This window comes from Eleutherodactylus coqui, chromosome 1, assembly GCF_035609145.1.
Source record: "Eleutherodactylus coqui strain aEleCoq1 chromosome 1, aEleCoq1.hap1, whole genome shotgun sequence".
Taxonomy (NCBI): Eukaryota; Metazoa; Chordata; class Amphibia; order Anura; family Eleutherodactylidae; genus Eleutherodactylus; species Eleutherodactylus coqui.
In genome coordinates, this window is record NC_089837.1 from 454,721,037 (window position 1) to 454,740,573 (window position 19,537).

Sequence of the window (19,537 nt, forward strand, 5' to 3'; positions counted from 1 at the left end):
TAAGGCTTGTCCAGGTTATAACGTTTATAAAGGTTCTTTATTCACAGGGTGCAACGCGTTTCGGCTGAAACATCAGCCTTTATCAAGCACTGACACCCCTGCTAAGTAAGTTCCTTCTGTCTTCTCATTTCGCCTATCCGATCACTGGAGCACGGGGGTTTTTTCTAATTTATTGTCTACTGTGTTGGTTTGAGAGGATAAATATGATTAAAATAAACTCCTGTACGTCTTTCAAACGGTCCCTATGAAATTAACAGCGGTGTTCCTGTTGTGTATTTGGCGTCTTACTGGCCCCAAGGAAGGTGGAGGGATGAGGGTCCTGAACTTTTCATTGTATCATAGGGCATCCTTGACTAAGTGTGTTTTAGATCTGCTTTATAGTAAAGCACGTAAAAGATAGGTTGAAGCGGAGCAAGACTCGGCATCGTTTGTAGGGCAGGGATACATCTGGATTCCAAGCAGGGATAGACACAGAGACTTGGGATTATCTCCCTTCATAGATAATTTACTCAGCGCATGCATTGGTCCTTTCATTAAATCAGGAATAATTTTATCACCAGACTTACTCACTCCCCTAGTAGGTAACCCGGACATACCGGCCTTCTTTAAGGGTACGTCTTGACGGCTAGGATGATAGATCCTGTTCCTAGATGACGGGATGTAATAGCAGGTACAAGGTTAAAGACCCTACAGGAGATATTAGACGGAGGAGATCCCCTGGCCGGCTCTTGGTAGCAGTACCTATAATTATGCCACTACATTAGGTCTTTGGGTAGCCTACAACAGCTAGGAAGACCAATTACGACCTTCGAGAAGACCTGCATGTCAAACCCGGACACCCCATTGAATGTTTCTTCTCTCTATATATCACTATTAGAGATGGATACATCTGGAAGAAATAGGACATTGGAGTTGACCTGGGAAAGGGAGCTAGAAATAGACTTTCCGGTAGAGTCTTGGGAGAAGGCTTATGTCATGACCCACAAGTTGAACTTATCTTGCAGAATACAGGAGCTTAATTATAAAATTCTGACACGATGGTATAAGACCCTGGCAGGGTTAGCCAGGTTAATACCCCCAATATCTGGAACTTTGCTGGAGGTGCCTGTGTGAGCAAAGAACCTTTGTCCACTTATCGTGGTCCTGCACACTAAGTCAGCCACTATGGCAAGAGGCCGGACTTCTGTACGCAGCTAATTGTAAAAACTCGCTCAACCGTACCTCTTAAATGGCACCGTTGTCCATGATTCTGGGGTTGTTGTCATGAGCAAAAATCTCCTTATCGCGCTTCTTTATAATAGCGATAAGGCAGATTATCCCTAGGAGATAGAAGTCCACGATTCCCCCTTCGAGACTGATGTGTCTGGAAGCCATAGACAACCTAAAACACATGGAGGAACTTTATGCCAAAGACAAGATGCGATTTTCTAAATTTCACGATACCTGGGCGGTTTGGCTACAGTTTTGGGCTATGTCTGAGCTGGGTGCATGGTTGATTAATGGCCTTGCCGCCCACTAAACAGACTTGACACACCCTCTAGCACTGAAAACACGCTATGATGCAAAGGTGAAATTGCCTCAGATGTTTACTCAGACTGGACAGACTTCCCTTGTACCCTTAGCCACCACACTCTTTCCCCCCTCTTCATAATCTCATTCTATTTCTTTACAAGGTTTAGATACCTTCATTGTTCTTCCTAGCCCCCAGATAATGGGATATTCTGCGACAAATGCAGGGGGGATTATGTTATGTTTGGTTTTGCTATGTTTTATCAGACAATCTGCACAGGTTGTTGATTAATCCCGAAACATACAGGAGTGAGGCAATGTAACCTTGTCTTAGTTATATTCTGATTTTGTCCTGTGAATGTATTGTTATATCTGATGCAACTAATAAAATACTTTTGAACCATAAAAAGCCCATCGTGTGTCCATTCTTTCTGAGGACCAGATTTTATGAATGTGAATCCCGTATTTTTTCTCATTATAGTTTTCTTTTTATAGAAACCATATAAAATCGGAAAAATGTTAGAAAACGTGTTAATGATGCAAATTTCTCTGCTGTTAATGAGGAACTTGTGTTTTTTTTTGAAAAAATGCTATAAATATCTTTTTAAATATTTGTGGATATCACTTACCTGAATTTCAAGAATTAACAAAAGGAGCACAATCTGAAATTAAAGGGCCACTCTGGCAAAAACACATTTTCCGTCCCTGCAGCCCTTTCCTGATTCCCTGTCACACTCTGTATATTGCAGTCACTTCCATGCAGTACAGCCTCCTGTCTGATGCTTATCAGGCACCATCTTGATGCTGAGATTTCTGCTTTCACTTTCACTATTCTGTGCTATCAATCCTACGAAGCACTAGCACGGCATTGCACGAGCAGATAGATGACTGTACAATCTCAACTAGAAGGAAGGCACTGCCATTACATTCTGTATTCACCCAAATAAGCTAGCCGACTTATAAATACTGGGGATGGGGCTGGCTACATAATGAATTAAATAAAATATCACCGGAGTGGTTATTTAATTGGACAAAAGATCAGAAGCAGCGTCAGTAAATATTAAAGGAGTAGTAGATGCTTGGAACAAACAGCAGAAAATCACCAGTGTTAAAGTTATCATTTAATTTAGAATGTGATTGTTCTCAGCAAGAGAAACGACGTAATCTTGTAGATATGATACCTTTTAATGGCTAACAAAAATACATGATGTAATAATAGCGAGCTTTCGTACCAACGCAGGGTACTTCTTCCGGCTTAAATGGATTGGATCTGAAGAGGCATGCATATTTATACACACGTATAACATACATACTTATGACAAGGCACAGATATGGATGTGATTGGTTCGCACTTAAAAGGAATTCTGCAAACCAGAAAACAAACTTTTTTTGTCTAGGCACTGATAGCGGAGTGAAAGTTTTATGGTCTCTAAATTACTGTTGGAGGGGGGGGGGGGGGGAAGGTCAACAGGCTTGAATTGTTATAAGAGATACACAAACATTTTTAGCTAAATACTAATAAGGGAGTGAAAGTTTATGGTCCCTGAGTTACTGTTGATGGGGGTCTTATATGTGCAATAAATGTCTCACACTTCCCATTCACGCATAAATCCTGGGGAATAATTTAACCCAGTATTCAGTGTCTCAAAGGTTGTTATCAATTTATACTCCCAAATTCTTCTGTGGTTTTGTGACTTGAAACCACCCTTCAATATCAAAACTCTCATATCTCCTATGTCATGTCCATGGCTAGAGAAGTGTTCGGCCACAGGTAATTCTCTTCTTCTGTGTTCAATCGTGTGGCGATGAGATCTCATCCTGGCTTTCAGTTTCTGTCCTGTTTCTCCAACATAAAGACCCCCAACAGGACATTTACTGCACATGACCAGGTACACAACATTGGACGAGGAACATGTGAATGTCCCCTGGATCTTATAGTCCTGCTGTGTGTTGGGGATCCGTATCCTGTCCGCAGTCAGTACATGTGAGCAGGTCTTACAGCTCCTTACATTACAGGGATAAGTTCCTTTTTGTGTGTCAGAGGGTAATGCACTCCTGATTATAAAGTTCCTCAAGTTAGGAGGTTGCCTGTAACACAGAAGCGGAGGGTCCGGGAATATGGTTTTCAGACGGTCATCCTTGTGCAGGGTATGGTGGAGTTTTCTTGCGGTTTTCCTTAGTACCTCTAGTTGCGGATTGTAGGTCACTACTAGAGGCACACGATTGTTTCTTTCCTTCTCCTTGTATTGGAGTAGTTGACTTCTGGGTATCCTGGTGGCTCTGGTGATTTGGTCATCAATTGAGGTGGGATGGTAGCCCTGATTTATAAATGTTCTTTTAAGATGGTACAAATGTTCCTCTCTGTCTGTTGGGTTGGAGCAGATCCGGTTGTATCTGATGGCCTGGCTGTAGACAATGGACTTTTTGATGTGTTTAGGATGGAAACTGTCCCATCTGAGGTATGTGGGCCGATCAATCGGTTTTCGGTACAGGGATGTCTGTATTGAGTTATTTGAAATCTTTATGGTGGTGTCCAAAAAGTTGATTTCTGTATGCGAGTAGTTTAATGTCAGGTTTATGGTGGGGTGGTCAACTACTCCAATACAAGGAGAAGGAAAGAAACAATCGTGTGCCTCTAGTAGTGACCTACAATCCGCAACTAGAGGTACTAAGGAAAACCGCAAGAAAACTCCACCATACCCTGCACAAGGATGACCGTCTGAAAACCATATTCCCGGACCCTCCGCTTCTGTGTTACAGGCAACCTCCTAACTTGAGGAACTTTATAATCAGGAGTGCATTACCCTCTGACACACAAAAAGGAACTTATCCCTGTAATGTAAGGAGCTGTAAGACCTGCTCACATGTACTGACTGCGGACAGGATACGGATCCCCAACACACAGCAGGACTATAAGATCCAGGGGACATTCACATGTTCCTCGTCCAATGTTGTGTACCTGGTCATGTGCAGTAAATGTCCTGTTGGGGGTCTTTATGTTGGAGAAACAGGACAGAAACTGAAAGCCAGGATGAGATCTCATCGCCACACGATTGAACACAGAAGAAGAGAATTACCTGTGGCCGAACACTTCTCTAGCCATGGACATGACATAGGAGATATGAGAGTTTTGATATTGAAGGGTGGTTTCAAGTCACAAAACCACAGAAGAATTTGGGAGTATAAATTGATAACAACCTTTGAGACACTGAATACTGGGTTAAATTATTCCCCAGGATTTATGCGTGAATGGGAAGTGTGAGACATTTATTGCACATATAAGACCCCCATCAACAGTAACTCAGGGACCATAAACTTTCACTCCCTTATTAGTATTTAGCTAAAAATGTTTGTGTATCTCTTATAACAATTCAAGCCTGTTGACCTTTCCCCCCCCCTCCAACAGTAATTTAGAGACCATAAAACTTTCACTCCGCTATCAGTGCCTAGACAAAAAAAGTTTGTTTTCTGGTTTGCAGAATTCCTTTTAAGTGCGAACCAATCACATCCATATCTGTGCCTTGTCATAAGTATGTATGTTATACGTGTGTATAAATATGCATGCCTCTTCAGATCCAATCCATTTAAGCCGGAAGAAGTACCCTGCGTTGGTACGAAAGCTCGCTATTATTACATCATGTATTTTTGTTAGCCATTAAAAGGTATCATATCTACAAGATTACGTCGTTTCTCTTGCTGAGAACAATCACATTTTGCTCTACTGGCTAACACGGTACCAGATCTTTGTTTTCATTACATTTAATTTAGGTGATACTCAAAGGGTATTGTAGCCTTATCAAACTGGTATGACTAATTATATATTTATGATGCATTGGAGTAGTGCACTGGTGTTTTTCTGGCAATTCTTCTGTTATTTTTGTTGGTCTGGTTTTTTTTATTAACTCTAAACAATCATATATTTGCATTTGATGTTCCATGTTTTTACCCCCCCCCCTCCTGAATTTTTAGGGTGGACACCCACTTGTGAGGACATTATTGCGTAATTTGGACATAACTGGGAGCAGCTGATAATTTATCATGGTAGAAGTTGTATGTTTGTTTCCCCCTTTACAAGTGAGTTTTTGCTCATCGTGCATGCAGCAATGTCTTTTAGGCGTGATGCTGTACTTTGCAAATGGCTCCTTTCTCGTAGATTTGGCGAGTGACGCTTTATGTTGGAGGGCCAGGGTGCTTTGCAACGCAGATTTTGGATTCACCCACTGCTCGATATGCGCCCAATAAAAGGGCAATTTCATTTGCTTTATGAAAAACTGCGTCAGAACCCAGATGAATTTCTTGCTTTTATGCGCCTTTCTGTTGTTTCATTTGACCGGCTCCTGGAGAAGGTGCGTCCAGAAATTAATTATCTCGACACCAGACTGCGAAAGTGTGTTTCCGTGGAGGAACGCCTGTTTGTGACACTCAGTTACATGCTTATTATCTTATTGTATTTTAGGCTGTAGTGCGGTGTTTGGTGCCCTTTTCCCCAAATGTAAGTTAATGTTCTTAATCACTGAATATGTTATTTTTTTTTTTTGTAAAGTGGGAAATGTTGTGCATTACTGTTTGTCCTCATTTTGCTGGGCTCCCTTTGCCACCGCAGGTGTATGGGGTTTTTTTTACCTGCCTTTTTCAGGCATAAAGTCTTTTTTTTTTAACTTTGCTGGTAATAATAAAATTTTGAATGGCATAAAAAGTGTTTGAAAGGCTTTTACCTAATCTGTTCTTAGCAGGCGTAAAGTTTTAATTAATCGTGTTTGTGTAGCCACTGTAACCCTTTTTTTGTTTGTTTAAATGCTTTAAAATTTGTGCTTTTGCGGGGTTTTTGCCCTTTTCACATATGTGAAAAAGAAACCCGACAACAGCTGGAACATTGGGTTTGCAATAGCCATGTTCACGTTTTTTTAAACCCACATGCAGTCCTTTTTGTTGCACGCGGACAAACGTGCAAATATGCGCTTGTCTGTCCAAGGCCTCAATAATTTTTTAGTTTCAATCAGTTTTTATTAAACATTTTCAGTTAAAACAAAGTGGTACTTCACAGCATTGATCCGCCCGTATTTTCAGTCTCAGCATGCCTACATCATGTCTCTGCGTAATGCTATTCTAACTGTGGCAGAGTACATTAAATTTCCATTATCACAAACAAAAAAGAAAAGGGAAAACAAACCTAACTGTCCATGACAGGTAAAGAGGACTCCATTTTTCTAGGTCTGTCTTGAGATTAGATAGAAAGGGCCGGAAGTTTAGTTCAAAGATCTGGGCGGGGTCTGCAGGTAGGTGAACCCCCAGGTATTTGATGGACGAGGATCTCCACTTAAAGGGGAACTCCTCTGAAAGTTCCTGGGCTTCATTCTGGGGGAGAGTTACATTTAGAACTTCGGATTTCTGGAGGTTGACCTTGAAATTACTCACCCGCCCATATCTTATGAACTCCCTCATTACCACTGGCAGTCCTATTCTGGGGTTCAACAGGAACAGGTCATCCGCAAACAGCGCCATTTTGTGTTCGGAAGGGCCTTCTGTTATGCCTCTAACTGAGGCGTTTTCCCTGATGGTGTTGGCTAGAGACTCCATTGATAGGATGTAGAGTAGGGGTGATAGCGGGCAGCCCTGGCGCGTACCATTGCGGATCATTATGGTGTCCGAAAGGGCCCCATTTACTCTGATTTTAGCCGATGGGCAGCTGTATAATGCCATGATCCACTCCTGCATCCTTCGTCTCAGCCCCAGGTGCTGGAGGGTCCCTTCGATGAACCTCCACCTGACCCTGTCGAACGCCTTCTTTGCATCTACAGCGAGCAGGCAGAGCGGACCGCCTCTCGCTCTAGTTCTGCTTATCAGGGAAATGGACTTGATGGTGTTGTCCCTGGCTTCTCTTCCAGGGACAAAACCCACCTGTTCCTTGTGGATTAGGCCAGGAATGAGTTTGCTGAGTCTGTTTGCCAAAAGTTTGGCAAATATTTTGACATCTATATTGATCAGGGAGATCGGTCTAAAGTTTGCGCAATAGGAGGGTTTTTTTCCCCCGCTTTTGGGATCACTGCGATATGTGCTTGGAGAGCCTGGGGTGGGAAGGGGCTTCCCCGAGACACCTCGTTGAAAGATAGTGTTAAGAGTAGGGATAGCTCTTTGAAAAATTTATAAAATCGTGCTGAAAACCCATCCGGGCCAGGGCTTTTGCCTACTTTTAGCTCTCCAATGCATTCTAGAACTTCCTCAGTAGTGAAATCCTGTTCCAGGGTCTCGGTTATCTCTGGGTCTAGAGGACCTGGCCCAAATTTTTTTTAGGCACTCCTCCTCCTCTTTCCTGTTATCCTCGCTTGGCCCGCACTCTTGCTCTATGTTGTATAGGCCATCATAGTATAGATGGAACTCTTTTGGTATGTCCCGAGTTGAGAAGACTAAGTTTCCCCCATTTTTGTGGCGTTTTGGGATAAATGTCGATGGCGCTCTGGGGTGTAGGGACCGGGCTAGCCATTTACCACATTTATCCCCGGACTCGAAAGCCTCCCCGCGAATCCTGTCTCTGTACGCTAGGGACCTTTGGTCTAGTATTGATCGGATTCGCTGGCGGAGGGTCGAGATGTCCGCCTGTAGTGAGTTGCTCGGGGATCTCTTGTTTGCTAACTCCCGATCTTGTAGGCATGATAATAAGTCGCTCAGCTCGCGCGAGCGCTCCTTTTTCAGTCTAGCTTCGTGTGAGATTAATATTCCCCTCAAGACACATTTTAAAGCCTCCCATTTTAGTGGGGCTCGTGTTTCATCTTCTTGATGATCTTTTATAAAGTTGGCTATAGTTATCTTTACATCTGAGACGCAGAGGGGGTCTATTAACAGATTGTCGTTTAATCTCCAAATTTTATGGCGTGCGTCGCCTAGGGTGTTCGCAACTTCTGCATAAACTTTAGCATGATCGGACCAGATAAAAGGTCCTATGGAGCTAGATGGTTGTGTGTCAAGAAGCGCATGGGAGACCCAGAGGTAGTCTAATCTGCCGTAACTATTATGTGCAGATGAGTGAAATGTGTAGTCCCTAGTGCCCGGATGCATAACACGCCATAGGTCCACTAGGTGAAGTTTTCCCAGCTCTCTGAGAAGAGAGCGTGTTGCAGCCTGCGAGAAAGAGGACTTACCTGAAGAAGCGTCATGCTCAGGGTCGAACGCGAGATTGAAGTCGCCTCCAAGTATGATAACCGTATTTTCTGCGAATTTCGTCAATTTCTCTAGGATGGAGATTCCAAAGGAGGTCTGCCCCTCGTTCGGGAAATATAAGTTAGCAAAGGAGAACACTTTACCTAGAATTTCCACTTTGATAAATATGAAGCATCCTTCAGGGTCGCGTAACACGTCAAGGGGCTGAATCTGTAGAGAGCTATGGAAAGCAATAGATACGCCTCCCGTAAAACGGGGCTATGAAACCATAGCGGATACACTTTGGTGGAACACACAGGTGTCTCTCCGCTCTTGAAGTGTGTCTCCTGGAATAAGAGTACTTTCATTCCCTTTTTTTGCATGTGGTAAAGAATTTGTCCTCTCTTGGACGGGATATTCAGCCCCTTGACGTTGTAAGTGCAGACCTTCAGGTTATACATGGTAGGGAGTTGGAGAGAGCCATAATGCATTTCTGAGCAAGCGTCTGTGCTGGGTGGGGAGGAAGGAAGGGTAGGTAATTAGGAAAAGCAAGGAGGGGGAAGGGGTGTGAAAGAACCAAAACATTTTTGAACTTAAAAAGAGAAAAAAAAACTCTGCGGACAAAATCCGGTAGTCCGCCTAATAATAACAACCTTCATTGCAGCTCAGGGCTGCCTACCCCACAAGGGGGAAGAGGAGACCAGAAACGGAGGTCCGCCCTCGATCTTGCCACCGCCATTAAACTTTCCAGAAGGGGGGTCGAGGGGAAAGTGAGGAGAAGGATAATGGAAGGAAACGAGCAGGGGTAGTAGAGAGGTAGGGGAGGAAGAGAAGGGAGGGGAAGAAAGAGGGGTGGTAATAGCAGGTAAGGAGATGAAGGGGAAAGATGGAGGAGGAGAAGACGACGAAGAAGACAAAGATGAAGAAGAAGAAGGAAAAAAAGGGGGGGTGAGAAGGAGGTATTTGCTTCTGAAGGCAATACTCAGGTCCGCCGCAGGACCGTCTTGACCACAGGGGGTCAATATGTAAGATGAGTCAATTCTGGGTAGTCCAATAAGAGAGAAGACTTTTTCTTTTCCCACTCCAGGGCTTCTTGATGTCAGTTGTTGTTGTATTCCCTTGCTGCGTTGTCCTTTGCTCTGCGGGCGCCGTTCCCTACTACCTGCCATTCCATCTGCGGCGGGGGTGTTGGGAGACCTCCAGCTTTAGGCCAGTTTGGTATCGCTATTTGCGGCAGTTCCAGTGTCCCCAGGAACTTGGGCAAGTCTCCCAGATTTTTGAATATAGCTGTCTTCCCTCCTTTTCTCGCCTGCAGTTGGAGCAGAAAGCCCCATCTGTATGGAATGTCTCTCTCTCGTAGAGCTGTAAGCACCGGTTTCAGGGCCCGCCGCAGCTGGAGTGTACGCTTAGAGAGGTCAGGGTACACCGACACTGTTTGTCCCCGGAAAGTCAGGTCTTCAGCTGTACGTGTCTTTTGCAGGATTTGGTCCTTTTCTCTGTAGAAATGGACCCGACAGAGGACGTCCCTTGGCTTGGCTGGGTCCACTGGTCTCGGGCCCAGTGCGTGGTGAACTCTGTCTAGTTCTAGGGTAGTCTCTGGTGGTCTGCCTAGAATATTATTGAGGAACGCAACGATCCAGTCCTCCAGTTGGCTGTTGTCCACCTTTTCGGTGAGAGCTCTAATGCGGAGGTTGTTTCGCCTATGGCGATTCTCGATGTCGTCAAGATGATTAGTCAGTTCAGCAATCTGGTGCACCTGCGTCTCGAGGAGTTGCGCATGGTCCTCTAGGGTGTTCTGGATCGTACTTTGGGTCTCTTCGATCTCTATGACTCTTTGCCCAACATGCCTGATATCTCTTTGGTGGGCCGCAATATCTTGCTTGTGGGCCGTGTCCAGTTTTTGTAGAAGGAAATTCATCTCCACTTTCGTGGGAAGAGCTCTTAGATGGGCCCACCAATCCCACTCGTCATCTTGGGGGTACATGTCTTCGTTCTCCGGGGAACTGGCTCGCGATGCATGTTGCGGGCTTGGGGTGTTGCTCCTTTCTGATACCGCTGCCTGCCGAGGCTGTCTTTTCGCCGCAGGGGTGCTGCTTTTGCCTGCTTTGGCATTCCTCAGATCTGCATGGGGCGCAATTTTTGTTAATGGGGGGCATAGAGGGCCCCGTGGGGGTCTTTGGGGGAGGGGTGAGGCCCCTTGGCTTTCTTTCTCTTTCTGCCCCTCTTCCTCCTCTTGTGACCCTTTCCCCCTTTCTGCAGTTCCCCAGAGGGGTTGGGGGGACTGTGGGTCACTAAGGCTGCCTGTGGGAGTGTAGCTTGTGATATCTGGGTGGCCTTCCTGGTTTTGCCCCAGTCTCGGAGGGGATGGCTGCATGGAGTTCATTGCCTTCATTATTGCACTGTCTTCTGCAGGGGGGGGGGGGGGAAGCCCTCTCTCTGCCTCGTATGGGGCTGCTTCTCTTCCCCCCTCTCCTCCTGCTTCCTGCCAGCTCTTATTGCGGTCCCCTTTACCTTCTGGGCTCCAGAGCCCTGGGACGCAGTCTCCTCTTGGCAGTGCTTCTGCCCGTCAGTCCCGGTCGGGCGCGTTCCTCCGCGCTGTGTCCCGCGGCCACCTTCTCCCCTGCTCCACCACGTGACGCCTGGCGTGGCGCCATCTTCAGCTCTCCCCTCGGCAGCTGCGCTCCTCCCGGGGAGCGGAGAAATCGCTCCATGCCGGCAGCGGTGGGTCTCTGAGGCTGCTCCTGGGTGCCAGTGCCCCTCTTCTTACCCATTTCGGGTATGTTGTTGCCTGCGGCGGCTGTGTTGCCACTGTGAGCTGCGGGTCGGTCGGGACCGGAGGAGACCTGCGTCTTACTTCATTAAACTACTATGCCTAATTTTAGTTCTTGTATTGAACTACGCCTCCCCCCCCCCTTTTTTTTGTGGTTGCTGATTTTGTGGCTAGAGGGGGTTAGTTAAAGTAATTTGAAGACTCTTCATTTCTTTTTTTAAAAATATTTTATTTTTAAAAAAAGGTTCAAAGTGTTAAGGCAACTGTCCACAATTTGCCTCCGTTGACAAGGTTGTTCTGGCATTACTTTGTACATTACAATGCCTTTCCACAACTTGTAATGTTTAATTCTTGTTCTCTTTCTCCTCCTGTAGATTCTTGGCTGCTGGCGTCTCGTTTGCAACCCTCCACTTCCAATTTTGCCTTGGATATACCACTGTGTCTACTGTTGTACATCGTACCTGCGCCACACTGTGGCGTGCCCTAAAGTTATGCCTATCCCTACAGTGGGTCACTGGCTGCATGTGGTCGATGGGTTTAAGGCCCTTGCTGCTTTCCCAAACTGCATAGGGGTGCTAGACGGCAAGCACATGCGCTTGCGTAAGCCGCCTAAATCTGGCAGCCGTTTTTTTAATTATAAAAATTATTTCTCGGTGGTTTTGCTGGCTATGGTGGACACTGAGTATAAATTTATATTAGTTGATGTTGGGACGTACGGCGGATTCTCGTGCATTTATGGGCTCACACATTGGTCAACGGCTGCAAGAAGGCTCACTATATGTTCCTCCAGCACAGAACATTCCTGGATGTGATGGGCCACCAATCCCCTATGTCCTAGTGGCGGATGAGGGTTTTGCACTGTCCCCGCAAGTGATGCGGCCTTACCCTCGCCGTCAGTTAACTGACACTCGCCAGATTTTCAACACCAGACTATCTAGGGCCAGGAGATATGTTGAGTGCGACTTTGGAATTTTGGTTGCATGCTGGCGTGTCTTAAAAACGATGCTGATCGCGCTGTGGGGGTGGTAAAGGCCTGTCTGGTACTGCATAATTATGCTATACTTGAGGAGGGTCCTTGCGACGAAGAAATTCCCCTGTGCCCGTTACATAATCTATTTGGGGCTCAGGCAGCAACCCATGGCCGCCCAGCATCAGTGGCCCTGCGCATCCAGGATCAACTTACCAATTACTTTCTAATTCAAGAGGGTGCTGAAGAATGGCAGCAGGCGGCAGTTCGTCAACGACAACCATAGACAGTTCATGCAAGGGCATCAGGCGATTGGTCATTTGGTAAACTCGGTCTATAATCTTGCATTACAGGCTTGTCCCTGTGTGAAGTTTTTTTTTATTAAATAAAATTTCTACTTCTGCCTATGTTAAGGCTCACACAATGTATTTTATTATTTACATAAGATGTTGCACATGGCTTATTTCCATTTGTGTTTTTAAGATGACCCCTTTTTTTAATAAAAAAAACTAAACATTAGGTTTTTTTGTAATATAATGTGCAAAAGTTGTGTCTTTGGTTCAAACTACAGTTTCCGAAATTAATCAAATAAAAATTCTTTGGGCCTTGACTGATGTGTCGCCTGTAAATTTTGACATCAATTCCAAACGCAAGCTATGGTTTTGCTTTGACTCATGGTGGCTTCACACGAGCGTGTTTTGGTGCGTACGTAACGCAACCATCACTGTGCAAAAAGTCACGTTAATGCAGGTCCGTGCATTGCCTTCAATGGAGCCGTGCCAGCTGCTGACAGCTCCATTGAAGTCAATGGTCTGCTCGCACCCATGCCGTATCTTTACTGGCGCACGTCTGTAAAACACGGACATGTGAACACACCGTGATGAATGCGCGTTGACTGTCTTGTGTTGCCTTATTACCTTTTTTTAAATACATAATCTGTAGACAAGGCACATTGAAAAAATTAACCATCCTTCCTTGGCGCCTCTCTTCACACGCATTTAACTTTACTTTGTGGAAGCAGAGCCCTTAATAATGTGGCAACACAACACTACAATGGTTATGCACACTGTAGCCGGGAGCTGGCCTATTGGCTCATAACTGTCTGACTCTGCTCAATAGTAAGCAAGAAGTAAAGAACAAACACACTCACCGTCTGTTGTTCGTTGCTTCCCTCACGTATTGCGTCCGTATTCTTACTCCTTGCTGTGGTGCATGTAGTCCTCCACGATATCCATAAGGTTTAGCACCTTGAGCAGCAGGTAAGGGATGAATGAGGTGGCTTCTAGCTCGGTAAGATGATATTCTTCTTGGCTAAGCATGGCAAACAGCAGCTTCAGATATTCCAGGACCTTCATCAAGACACTGGTATTGGTGTAAAAGAAGCGCAAGGTAAACCATTTAAGAACGAGGTCCAAGCAGCTCATAACGTCTTCCTTCTCAGTTTCAAAGCGCTAAAAAGGGAAACCGAACACAAGCATAACATCCTTAAATACTTCCACATTAACTTTGAGATCATATAAAACATTTAATATCAAGCAAGACACTAAAGCAAACCATTCTGACAGGACACGTTCACCCCTGTGCGTATACCCTGGTAGGGCATTGGGACACTATTCGGTAGAGAGCTTGTGGCAACCATTTGTTACATGGTCATAGGACTTTGCCCAAAAGTGGTCGCAGCATGGAAAAGTGTGCTGCCCTGATTGGGCAAACCCTTACCATGGCAGTCTCTTCAGCATTGTAACAATCTAACATCCAGAGGGCACTGGCAAAATAAGTGAATTACAGTGGACAGTAATGCTCGTGTACTAGTACTCAAGAGTACTATGCAAATAAGGCATCATTACTCACATCAGTCATTACAGCCAATGCCTTTATGTGATGCTGGAAATCGGCGTGAAATAGCTCATCCTGTAACCATTTTGCAAGACAAGTAGACATCTGAGTTTTTAGCTGTTCAATGTACTCATCACGAGGGGTTGGAAAATTCCATTTCAAGACCTGCAATGCAATTACTTAGATTAGGCTTTATCTGCATTTTAGTTTCGAAGAAAGAAAGATTCCACGAACGATGTACAGGTTTTCAGACTTTATTGGTATAGTGTCACTGGTTCATCAATGAAGCAATGCACGCATTTTGGTCATGAGCCCTTGTTCCCCCCTGGGTGACCAACGTCTCACAAACAAAACGCGCCCCTTGTTTCATTGATGACGCAGTGACACTATATCAATAAAGGCTGAACATCTCTGCTCAATATTGTTTGGTGAAGATTCCGTGAGCAATATCCAAAGGACTGAAATGTACCTCAAAAGTGTATTCTGTTAAACGCTCCCACTACTTTCATTCACGGGTGTAGTTGGGCTTGTGTAATCTCCCTTCATGAATCTGACTTTATTGACTTGGGCATATTGGCATATTATACAGGCAACGCCAATGCAGACGCACCTCAAGCCTAGTTCGGTAATACACCGCGATATCTTGCATGACATAGCAGCTGTTGTGGGAAAATGACAATTACTCTGGAGCCAAAATAGACACAAATTTGCAAGCAGCATGCATCCATCTCCTTGATTGATGCAGCATTGCTTGCCAGCTTACTTACTTACATAAGGCTAAAGAGGAATCGTTTTTTAAATATTGATAAGACGTGTAGTGAGTACACAAGCATATGCATATTTGGTAATTTAAGGCCCAGCAAAAAGGCACACGCACATGCGTTCACCAAAAAATGAGAACGCAGGGGCGTGCAGCCTTGCTCTAATTGTGTTGTCCTTTTTGCGCAGAGTAACAATTGGCTGCTATAGAAGCGGGGACCGCCATCAAAGCTGTGGGAAAAACATTATTTTTAACGACCTTAGTGAGTACACCCCCTTTTTGGTTTCAACAGCAATGTGCCAGTGATCATTATCGCTTTGCATTGCATTGACGAAATTGGCAAGAACGCTGTGTGTTTTCTCAATGGGGCCTGCGCCATTGAAAACATCGGGAGTATATTGGGGACTTCTGCCACAGCTGTGACAGCTGTTGCAGAAGTTTTTTTCATAGCCGGGTGGAGCGAGTGGCAGACCAAATCCAATGTCATGGCTGTGGCAGAAGTCCAGGATGCGATAGCTTTCAATGGTTTTGGTGAGGTTGCTGGAGCCATTAAAAGCACTTGTTTTTAGCCAACCTCCACAGCATTTTTTTTCGGGACAGCCCTTTAAATATAAGACCTTGATGGAAGAACCATGCTATCTGTTGTTAAAAATCTCACCTCTCTGCCGCGTCGTTCGACTGCCTCCCCTGCAATGCTGTCCAGCAGTTTCACCAAGTGGGGTTTATGAAATCATTGCCTCCTGAAAGGGCTGTGCTGATTGAATGAGCACTCAGCCTATTACAGCCAGCGCTTATCCATTCATTGATGAACACACATAACCACGCTTGTTATAATGCAGTCTATTACAAAGAAGAAGAGCCAAGGCATTCAATGTGTGGAAAAAAAATATTGTGCTTTATTTTGTTAATAATGTAATCTTTTCTTTAGTAGAAAAAAAGGATATAGAATTCTAACGTAGCAAAGTACACAAAAGAACAAGACTTCTTAAATGTTCAATTGTCATCAGTCCACAATATCTTTATTTTGCACACCAAAAAACACCCTTTTAACTAAAGGAATGCTTCACAAAGCAAGGTTTGCTGTATTTATGAGATCTAATACAACAAATATAAATGTGCAATGTGTTTTTGACTAAACCTTTGGCCAATTAAACACAGGAATGTGGCAACAAGAACATTGTGCCAGTGTCCTCCAGCTGACACATCAGTTTGGCCTGATAAAGCTCTGCACAGCACCAAAAATTGCTGCCGCCACCAACCATACCTAAACAGCCATTGCACTTTGTCCCACTAAACACACCTTTTTTGGTACAGTTTGTGGGACAAAGTGCAATTGTTAAGGAATAGAGCAGCGCTTTGAGAACGTATGATCGCTGCAACTTTCTGAAACATGTGGCATAACATGTTAATCAAAAAAAGGCAATTAAACATTAACTTTCGCTAACAAAATACTCAAGGACGCTAAATACCACTAATAAAATGGCTGGCAGGCTTAAAGATTGCGATATTGGGGCAAATGTGCCCCGGAAGGACCTTCGTCTCCATCATCCACTGCTGATGCTATTTGGCCCTGGGAATGCAATGAAGCTTTGCCTTGCGAGTGGGGCTGTGTAGATGTCGATGGTTGCCTAACCACATCACTGGCCAGCAGCTCTTGGAAAGACCCGCTGGGGACCTCTCCTTCAAAGGAGTGGGGGACCTGTGGTTGGACAGTTGGCCGAGACCTTCCACAGTGTCTATGTGGTGCTGGTTCTGGTTCTGGTGCCAGGAATGAGTTTTCCTCAAAGTGGATCGTATCCCAGACACAAGGTCTCTTGCGCGCTCTCGATTCTGGGATGCAGTTAGAACCCCGATAATGATATGCAGAACCTCCATTTGGATGTCTGCCGCAAGCCAACGTAGACACGCTGCAACACTCTGGCCTGCATAGTCAGACCAGTCAAGATTCTGCTGGGTGCGCAAATATTGGAGGACCTGCATGTCCACCTGCTAGAACACATTGGGCCTGCTGGGGCATTGTCATGTGTTCTGCAAAAGAGGAAAGGAAAACAAAAATTATTACCTTGCCAGTCACTGCTCTGTGTTTAACAGCGAAGGTCTGCCACGGACTACTGCAATGATCCTAGCAGAGTTTCCTCTTGCTTGCCACGTTAGAAATGCACCAGCATCCACTGAGGGAGCTTGCATAGTTGCCTCACCATATGCTCGGCAACAAGCACACGACGCTTAATTTGTTGTTGCCCCCAAAAAGCACCACTGTATGTATGTTAACAAAATCTGGATTTCAATAACAAGGCACAATACTGCGGGTAGCAATATTGGATGCAACACAAAAGATAAGTGAGTGACGCTAGTGTCGATGCAAGTTTTCTAGCCTTTAAAACAAAAAAAAGGAAGATACACATGTCAGAACATTGCCAGAAAACTGAAAATAATGAATAGGGGCTCACCTCACCAGCAGTGCCTCCAGTACAGGGGAAAAAACAATATCTGTTTCCCAGCTGGAGCTCCGCCCTCAGATGGCCGTTGACAATCGGCTAAAATTCATGAGAGAAACTGTAGATATAAAGGAGGGCTTCAACCGTCAAAAATAATAACTTCATGAATTAAAACGCAAACATCTAACAGGTAAACGCTGAACGCATTTCGACCAAACAGTGGCCTTTGTCAAAGGCCCCTTTATAGAACATCTAGGACGCAATTCATCAAAAGGGCACTGGCATTGGAAGGTGCCCCAGTGTGGCATCATCGATGCGTAATGAAGGGCCCAAAAAAAGGGAACACAGCGATCCATACGTCTTGAACGTAAGCTGGTGCTATTGCCAAATGCTGCTTGCCTCAAACTGTTAAATTGCTTCACTTATCCCCGGCCTTGCCCCACTGCATAGTCTGACCCACACTTTGAGATGTTATTGTGCTTGTGCTGTAGCATTAAATGATGCTAAAAGAGTGTTAGGTAAGTTACCATAGCTTTGCAGAGCCAGTGCCAAAGGACAACCCACATACCTCTTTCAAGATCGTAATATGTGCAAAACAAGTCTCATTTGCAAAAGGGGTGTGTTCTAAAGAAAATTAAATATAGCTGGGTGAAAGAAAACTTAAAGGGGTTGTCCCGCGGCAGCAAGTGGGTCTATACACTTCTGTATGGCCATAATAATGCACTTTGTAATGTACATTGTGCATTAATTATGAGCCATACAGAAGTTATAAAAAGTTTTTTACTTACCTGCTCCGTTGCTGGCGTCCTCGTTCCCATGGAGCCGACTAATTTTCGCCCTCCGATGGCCAAATTAGCTGCGCTTGCGCAGTCCGGGTCTTCTGCAGTCTTCTATGGGGCCGCTCGTGCAGAATGCCGGCTCCGTGTAGCTCCGCCCCGTCACGTGCCGATTCCAGCCAATCAGGAGGCTGGAATCGGCAATGGACCACACAGAAGCCCTGCGGTCCACGGAGACAGAGGATCCCAGCGGCCATCTTCAGCAGGTGAGTATGAAGACGCCGGACCGCCGTGATTCAGGTAAGCGCTGTGCGGGTTGTTTTTTTAACCCCTGCATCGGGGTTGTCTCGCACCGAACGGGGGGGGGGGGGGGGGGGGGGGGGGGGGTGTTTAAAAAAAAAACACAAAAAAAAAACCGTTTCGGCGCAGGACAACCCCTTTAACTTATGGCCGCAACTCCATTATTGGCCTTAGAAAGGAGAGTTGTCAAGCCAAATAATAAGGCCTTCTCCTCGACGAACCCGCACCGCTTGCTTGTGCGTCTCCGGACTAACTCCTTCTTGTATTGATCTCTATAGCTGCGCCATTTGCGGTGTAAATTCTCCAGTGTTGAAAAAAAGCATTAGTAATGTTAATAATTTTATAAAATAAAAAAAAAACCTGCCCAAAAACAACGCATTTTGATGCGTACATGCACTTAAAAGCAGGCCAAAAGCACTTTACAGAGCAACAGAGCTATATAGTTTGTAAGTTAGCCTTTAAAAAAAGAAAGACCGCAAAGACATTTAACCCCTTAACGACCAATGACGTACCTGGTACGTCATGGAGCGTCGGGGTATGTATGAAGAGAGGTTGCGTGGCAACCTCTCTTCATACAGTGCGGGCATCAGCTGTTTATAACAGCTGACACCCGCGGGCAATAGCCGCGAGCGGCCGATCGCGGCTATTAACCATTTAAACGCCGCTGTCAATTCTGACAGCGGCATTTAAATCTCCCGAACGATGTTCGGGGGTCCCGCGCGGCCCCCCCGCGGTGAGATCGGGGAAGCCATGCACGTATCATGGCAGCCGGGGGCCTAATGAAAGGCCCCAGGGCTGCCTTAGCAGACTGCCTAGCAAGCCGTCCCCGTGGGGTGGCTTCATAGGCTGCCTGTCAAAAAGCAGTATGACGTAATGCTATAGCATTACGTCATACTGCAGGAGCGATCAAAGCATCGCATCTTAAAGTCCCCCAGGGGGACTTCAAAGTAAAGTAAAAAAAAGAATCAATAAAGTTTTTTTTAATTGAAAAAAAAAAAAAAGTTGTAAAAGTTTAAATCACCCCCCTTTTGCCATATGTATTATTAA